Source organism: Chanodichthys erythropterus, chromosome 22 (assembly GCF_024489055.1).
Source record: "Chanodichthys erythropterus isolate Z2021 chromosome 22, ASM2448905v1, whole genome shotgun sequence".
In the NCBI taxonomy this organism is placed as follows: domain Eukaryota; kingdom Metazoa; phylum Chordata; class Actinopteri; order Cypriniformes; family Xenocyprididae; genus Chanodichthys; species Chanodichthys erythropterus.
The window spans coordinates 14,111,960-14,120,714 of NC_090242.1; positions in this window are offsets into that span (position 1 = coordinate 14,111,960).

The window sequence follows — 8,755 nt, forward strand, 5'->3', positions numbered from 1 at the left end:
ATATCACATGTCCTCTTGAAAGTGACCTATGAAATTAAATGGATGGCAATTGAGCATTAACTAATGACATTTAGATTTTAGATAGTAACATTGTGATTTGTGTCCATGATTGGTTTGCCATTTCATTTCATCATATTATATTAAAGGGGACCTATTATGCCCCTTTTCACAAGATGTAATATAAGTCTCTGGTGTCTCCAGAATGTGTCTGTGAAGTTTCAGCTCAAAATACCCCACAGATCATTTATTACAGCTTGTCAAATTTGCCCCTATTTGGGTGTGAGCAAAAACACGTCATTGTTGTGTGTTTCCCTTTAAATGCAAATGAGCTGCTGCTGCCGGCCCCCTTTCCAGAAGAGGGTGGAGCTTTAACAGCTCACGCTTCAGATGCTCAATAACAGCAAAGCTGGAGAATCTCACGCAGCCAAAATGAGCATTGTCAGTAATGGTGTTCAGCCTTACATTGTTCAAACCGGAGTCGAACACTGATGGAGAGACTCAGCTGGACGTTTCTGAATGGTTACTGGATAAATTTATGTAGCTGCTGTCGAGTTGATTCAACTCATCGACTAGCATGTGCCGTCATGTTAATCTTTTGTGCAAATGCATTGAAGCATTGAATTGACCGTTTGTGAGGCAGTCCGGCTTTAAGTAGTCTAAGTTGTTTTGTTGGTGAGTCTATAAGTAACACCAATACATTTCTGTCAAAAAACTTCTGCATAATGTAATAGAGTGCATTGCTTCCCACACATAGACTTTACTTGGGCGGGCCGCCCAGGTATATTAACGGCCGCCCAAGTATATTTGGAGACACATTTTTGCATTTTTATCCTCGTATACTTTTGTATCCACCCAAGATAATGAAACCATCCGCGATCGATTAACTAGTCGTTTCGTACCTACTCGTTATGTGTGCGTCAGAACTGTTTACTCCCGCTGACATTCCCACGGGCGCTGCCTTTTGCTGTCATGAGGGGGCGCTGTTGCGCGTTCTACAAGCTCGCGCAACAGCGCTTCAGACTGCTTCGATTCTCAATCAATGAAAAGCGCAGAATTATGCCAAGCAATTGCTAATGAACTCAAGTTGATGAATTATTATAATGTCTACCTTATTGGCTTTATATAAAATGTTTTATACGATTGTAAGAATCTGAAGGATCAGCCTGCAATAGTACATACATTTCAAAATAAGAGTCCCTGTGTATTTAGGGCTTGTTTATAATTAAAAGTCACACGCTAAGTTTTTTCTTTTGGGCATTATTGGTATTTTGGTTACACAATAAATTGTATTTAATTTGATTTCCATTTAATTAATAGTAAATCATTGTAGTCTCCCCCACAGGAGGAAAAGACTAAGAACATTATTTGACACATATATTATTCATTATATAAATTTTACTCTGTGTCAACGAGAGAGACACTATATGACAGCAAGGAGAACATAGGATAAGGAGAACCATTTAAATGCTGTAATTTTGCATAATTTACATAATAATGCATAATATTAGTATGTAATTAAATGTAATAGAATGCTATGTAATAAAAATTAATTTCAATAAATAAAAATACTGTTAAAGGAACACTCCACTTTTTTTGAAAATAGGCTCATTTTCCAACTCCCCTAGAGTTAAACAGTTGAGTTTTACCGTTTTCGAATCCATTCAGCCGATCTCCGGTTCTGGCGGTACCACTTTTAGCATAGCTTAGCATAGTTCATTGAATCTGATTAGACCGTTAGCATCGCGTTAAAAATGACCAAAGAGTTTTGATATTTTTCCTATTTAAAACTTGACTCTTCTGTAGTTAAATCGTGTACTAAGACCGACAGAAAATGAAAAGTTGCGATTTTCTAGGCTGATATGGCTAGGAACTATACTCTCATTCCGGCGTAATAATCAAGGAACTTTGCTGCAGCAGGTGCAATGATATTACGCAGAGTCTCTCACAAACGTCTCCATGGTTGCACGGCACGTTCCCTGTGCAAGCAGGGGCTCACGGGCGCTGCGTAATATCATTGCACTGCTGCAGCCATGATACGGCAACAAAGTTCCTTGATTATTACGCCGGAATGAGAGTATAGTTCCTAGCCATATCAGCCTAGAAAATCATAACTTTTTATTTTCCTTTGGTCTTAGTACACGATTTAACTACAGAAGAGTCAAGTTTTAAATAGGAAAAATATCAAAACTCTTTGGTCATTTTAAATGCGATGCTAACGGTCTAATCAGATTCAATGAACTATGCTAAGCTATGCTAAAAGTGGTACCGCCAGAACCGGAGATCGGCTGAATGGATTCGAAAACGGTAAAACTCAACTGTTTAACTCTAGGGGAGTTGGAAAATGAGCCTATTTTCAAAAAAAGTGGAGTGTTCCTTTAAAAATCACACATTATTTGTTTATCACATGTAGCAGACCATTTTTGTGCCATGGGTAACAGGAGGCTTTTTCACCCGGCTACCACCATAAGTATATTTCAAACCTGCGGGAAGCACTGGAGTGTATGGAGTCTAAGGGAATTCACAGAAAGTGAATCTGCCTGAACCGAAGAATCACATTGCATTACTTAAAAATACTTACATTTTCTTCATCTGCAGCTTTTCCTCACTTGCGAAAACAAAATGGCGGTGTCATGGGTGGAAACGTGCAGATTAAAGGGCGGTAATATTATAATAAGACCCCCTTCCAAAAGGGAAGTGAAATCTGAGCGGCTCGTTTTTTCATATGCTTGCAGAGAAAGGCTTACCAAAACACAGTTACTGGGTTTTCCTTTTTCACGTTTTCTGGGTTGGTACATGCACCCGATTATAGCAGTTAAACATGGAAAAAGTCAGATTTTCGTGATATGTCCCCTTAAACAAACAGTATTCAAGCATGGTGTTCTTTAAAGTGCCTTGGACCACCATGAATATTAATGTCAGTCATTTTTTACTATGCTAATGCCCCCATCTTTGCACCATGGTACTCAGTGTGGGGTGCATTTATGTCAAGATTGTAAAAAGTCCCCTGGGGAAAATATATTACAGTGATTTACTAGGTTAGACTCAAGTTTTGCTTTTGATTTGTTGTATTTTAAGAAGTGAAATTGGCTTGATATTTCATGTACTGAAAATGATAAGCCACAGATCCTTTTTCGTGTGTGAAAAAATGCTTATATGAAACTCGTTGTTTTCCCGAGCATCCATCACTGCTTAAAGCAGGAGTCGTGCTGTTATGCAGCCTTTCTAGTTGTATTTGGCTCTGAATGGACTGGAAAATAAATCAATACCAGGCAAAATGGCCCAGAGGGTATTCAACATGGTTAGCGCCGCACCTCCACGCTGGTTCACTCAGTTGGCTGCTGTTATAAACTGTCATGTTTAGCTCTGCAGCTGCACGTGATGCTGCATACATCTACATACAGCCATATAGAATGCTATGAATTATTGCTTTTGGCATATCCAGATGGCAGAGTAATTAAACATATACATGTCAAAAATGGCTAAAAACAGAAAGAAATGTGCACAGACTTGACAGATGGTACAGAAAAGACTGTAAGGGGAAAAGAAAATGTGCTTCTTATGCAAAACTAGAAGTTTATCTTAGTTTTTAAATGTATAGCTGCTCACACAAAAATTCAAATTCAGTCATTTATTTTGAACACAAAAGGTGAATTTTTAGTAATTGGCCACTGTTTAATATAAAGAGAGTGAATGGGAAACATGCAGGGGCAATCAAGCAATTTAAAGGGTTAGTTCACCCAAAAATGAAAATTCCGTCATTTACTCACCTTCATGTTATTTTAAAACCTGTAAAACTTTCATTCATCTTCGGAAGACAAATTAAGATATTTTTAATGAAATCTAAGAGATGTTTGTCCCTCCATTGACAGCTACGCAACTACCACTTTGACACTTCAAAAAGTTAATAGAGATCGTAAAAAATAATCCATATGAATTGAGCGGTTAAGTCCAAATTTTCTGAAGAGACACGATTGTTTTATATGATGAACAGTTTGAATTTAGGCTTTTATTCACATATAAACATACATCAACTTACACACCAGCTTTCGCAAGAACCAATGAGGTTTGTTCTCCTGCATCAAGCTTCTGTTATATTCTCTGATCAATGTTTATATATAAATTCAGTCTGTTCATCATATAAAGTGATTGAGCCTCTTCAGAAAACCGCTCAATTCATATGGATTAATGTCTCAGATTTCATTAATAATATCTTCATTTGTGTACTGAAGTTGAACAAAAGTCTTATGGGTTTGAAACGTCATGAGGGTGAGTAATTAATGACAGAATTTTCAACCCTTTAAATTAAAAATTAATAAATTCCACTTTACTTGTACATTATATTCCAATTTTCTGAAGCTTTGTGTAGAAAACAGAAAGCAATTTAGTTATATTTATTTAAAATCTTGATGTGGTACAACGTTGTGCTTTTTCTCAGACATAAGGGCTTGAGTTTATACAACATGCTCTGATTGCCACACAATTTTGATACAAACATAATTACTTAGAAAGAGGAGATAATGGCTACTGCTGATTACAATGATAAGTCCCTGAACCCTGTGAATCAGAGAAACGGGGTGTGTTTTGACTAAAAGTGGCTAGTAATGTATTTTTTTGTGTATTTTAGGCAACAAGCTAGCATGACGTCTCAAAAAGAGACACCATGTTCTCCTGCCTCCAGGTGACTGGATATATTTTCCCTGATTACTCTCTCTTTAAATATCTCCCTCCTGCCTGCCTCACTGGAACATCTTAATCTAACCTCTTTTACATTAGCCGAGGTGATTTCAATAGCCTGACAAGCTTTTTAATGTTAGACTCCTTTGTTTTTTGGTGGATGCTATTTTTACACATTAATGCAAGACAGGAAAATAGCTTTAGGATGAATGGGATCAGGTCTCTTTGTGTCAGCATTTGTAAAAAATTTGTTCAGGAAGGCAGATGAGATAATAACATTAAGTCTTAGTTAAGTGAAATTGGATACTTTATCAATGTGATAAAATATCAGTGTGACTTTTTTCATATGATTTTTTTATCTATCTATCTATCTATCTATCTATCTATCTATCTATCTATCTATCTATCTATCTATCTATCTATCTATCTATCTATCGTTCTATCGTTCTATTTATCATTCTATCTATCTATTGTTCTATCATTCTACCTATCTATCGTTCTATCTATCTATTGATCTATCTATCTATCGTTCTATCTATCTATTGTTCTATCATTCTACCTATCTATCGTTCTATCTATCTATTGTTCTATCTATCTATCGTTCTATCTATCTATTGTTTTATCTATAATTCTATCGTTCTATGCATCTTTAACTGAAATTAAATGTTCTATGTGACTGGATTTGAACAGATGCCAATTTATTGTTGTCTTGACTTGAAAGCTACCACGATAAGAAAAATATGTTTTAAAAACATTTTACTTGCTCTCTTGCTCATATACTTCAATGAGTGCGAGACATCACTTCAGTTGTCAGAACGTGTTCAGACCTCACTAACCAGATGCTCAAGGCATAGTGGTGTTTTAGAGGTAAAAAATTAAATAAATACTGTTTGGTTCCTTGCACAAACCAATCGTTTCGTGTCTTAGGAAATCAGTGTGTCGTCACGAGCCACAGGGTTTAATTTGGATTTGTTTGTGTGTGTTTTTTTGACTCTTACAGATGGAGTTCCCACTGACATGCATTATACGACTGACAGACCGCAACGGTTGGAGTTACAGTTTTTTTTCCATTGGTTTGGCTCATTTCTTGAAACAGAAATTACATTCTCAAAACTCTAATATCATTTGGCAAAACAGTCTTACAGTTCAGCACAACACTATAGCTCACTTGCAAAAGCTCATACCTTTCCCAAAACTGTTCACTCATGTGTCAAAACTAAATTTCCTTCTCATTTAAACAGTCAGTGCCCCCAAAATGCTTCATCCCTTTGGCATTGTGTAAGCACTGCAAGTCAAAATGTTTAGATGTTTTGTCACTATGGAAGAGGACCTTTGAAATTTCCCTCATGTCCACCTTTCAGTCTTAGCCCAGTCCTTCACTGACAATGGTGACTGTACTGTTTTTTGTCTAGCTAACAGAATACAATTGTGTATAAAACTGAAAAAAAAGAAATAGGATTTTAGTGTAAGATAGCCTCCAAGGTTTGACATCACACATTGCACTCATACTGCCAAGGAAATTATAACCATTATCATTCACAAAAAGAAAATGTACACAGCATAATATACTGTAATGTAAACACACAAACAAAAAACAATGAAAATTATATGCAGCCTACAGTGCTGTAAATAAAGCTGGAGTTTCACAACCAACAGTTCTTCACTGGTCGCTTGTTTCCTTCCAATGCCATTATTCTCTACAATAGCGTTAAAAAAGAAAACATCAATTCAGTCATATAGAGTACACTACAGTTACAGACAATTACATAGGAATGTTTTATGTTCTCCACAAGTTCATTATACTACTGGCCACTACTCCAGTGGTTCCAAACCTGGGGTACATGTACCCCTATGCAGAGGTACTACAGGGGGTTTTGACAGAAAGGGGAGGGGGAAAATCATCAATGACTAGACTTACTGAAATGTTACAGTAAAACCCACAGTATTACAGTTTTTCTCAGTTGCTTCGGTGCATTTCTCACATCACTATTTACATTTGCACAACAGTTAGTTCAACCTCCACAACATTTAGTCATTTGTGCACACCATAGTTGCAGTTTCTCATTCCTTTGAACAAATTGCAAATGCTTTTGGACATGCATCAATTGCTTTCATACAACTCTCTGCTGTTTTATAACATTATTATTTGTCAGTCAAAATTAATTATACTTGTGAATGCTGAATAGTCATTCCATATAAAACTAATAGTCCTCATTTCATTGCTTGAGTCATTACATACAAAAATGTTGAACTAGTTTTCAAAATCTGTCAAGCAAATTTAACACATTTTTTAAAATCTTTTTTTCCTGAAAATGTCTCCTAAATTGAACAATTTCTCTCAAGTGAATCTCAACTTTCACTGATGAGAAGGGGTGTGTAAAGCATTAGTTGCAACCAATGATAAGCCACTTCTCTACAATCACTGTCAGAGCTGAATCCCATAAACCCTCACTTTACAAGCATATACGAACCAAGCAGGACATAGTGTGTACCATTTCTACAAAACTGTGACACAGAAATGGAAGGTCAACCTCGTGGAAGAGGGGTAAAGGTGTGGGGAGGAAGGGGTAGGGGACAAAACAGAGGAAGAGGAAGAAGAGGCCAAGTACATAGGCAGATCCTTGATGAAATCAGGGCTACAATTGTTGATCATGTTGTCAATCACAGCCTCACAATGGCTGAGGCTGGTCGATGGGTGCAGCTAAATGTTGGGAGAACCACTGTAAATTCAATTATTCAAACATTTTGTTGGGAGAACAGGTGTGTATAAATGGACAGTAATTCAGCACTAAACAATCTGCACTGCACTACTTGTACTCAGTTACGTCACTAAATACAGTAATGTGTAACTTTACTGTATTTTTCAAATGGCTGTGCAAATAGTATATAGTGCTGTCTTGAGCATTGTCAGGTAGTGTCACCAAGATCTGACTTTTTTGCATTGGAAAACATTGACAGAGTAAACTGTCATAATGAAAACACGACAAAGCCATTTGACTATCTCGTTCATAAACAATGGTGTCAGGACTTTTCATCTTGATGACAATGACACTTTCATTGACATGAATACTTGCTTTTGAGGAAAGACCTATCCATTTTGAGCAAGTGACACGCTTTTGCAGGTTATCAACTAGGTTTTGCAGTTTGTACTAATTGTTTTGAGAACTGCATTAACTGTTGTGCAAATGTGAATAGTGATGTGAGAAATGCACCAAAGCGACTGAGAAAAACTGTAGATAGATTTACATAGGAGGCACTAATTGCAGCTCTTTGACCAGAAACTGACTTACATTTTGTTGGCATGTTAGTCAAGTTCTAGTTTCTCCTGACTGTCAATTGCTGTAATAAATTTATCAAATGTTCCAAGTATTCATATATGGTATTATGTTCTTGACTAATTTTGTCTGTTCGACAGTTGTGCATGTGATGACTTATACAATGAAATGACGCTGACACGTTTTGGAGCGAACAACCATTAGACTGAGAATCAACAATCACACTCAAAAAAATGATTCTAGCTGCTTGCTCAGTTTATTTAAATAAAATAAGCTGAACCAACACAAATCTTTAGTTTTTTACTTAATTGGCATATGCACTCAATTGTATCATGTTAAATGAAATTAAATTTGCAAAATGTTAGGTTAACCTAAACCATTTGTGTTAGGACTACACAAATCATTTATGTTGCATTTATTGAAACTGGGCAGTGGATTTCTAGTTCCCAGCATGCTTTGCGTAGGGATAGATCGGGACAGTAAATGTTTAAATTAAGTGCTGTTTAATGTGTTTTTTAGGAAAGGGGAATACCTTTTAAAGTTTGATGTTCAGTTATATTTGACATTTAAAAGAGTTTATGTTATGTCGATTTTTATGAGGTTACCATTATGCTGAAGTGTAGACCTTGTGGTTAGGCTATGGGTGGCTACATGAAATAAATCTATGTTGTTCTCAACAAGCTTTAACTGTGCTAAAGTCAGTGATGAGAAGTTCTTTACCTGATCATTACTTGCATGCTACAAATGTTTCACAGAAAACTTGAGCAACTTTGCACAAGGGCACCAGTCTGAATTGCAATAGCACT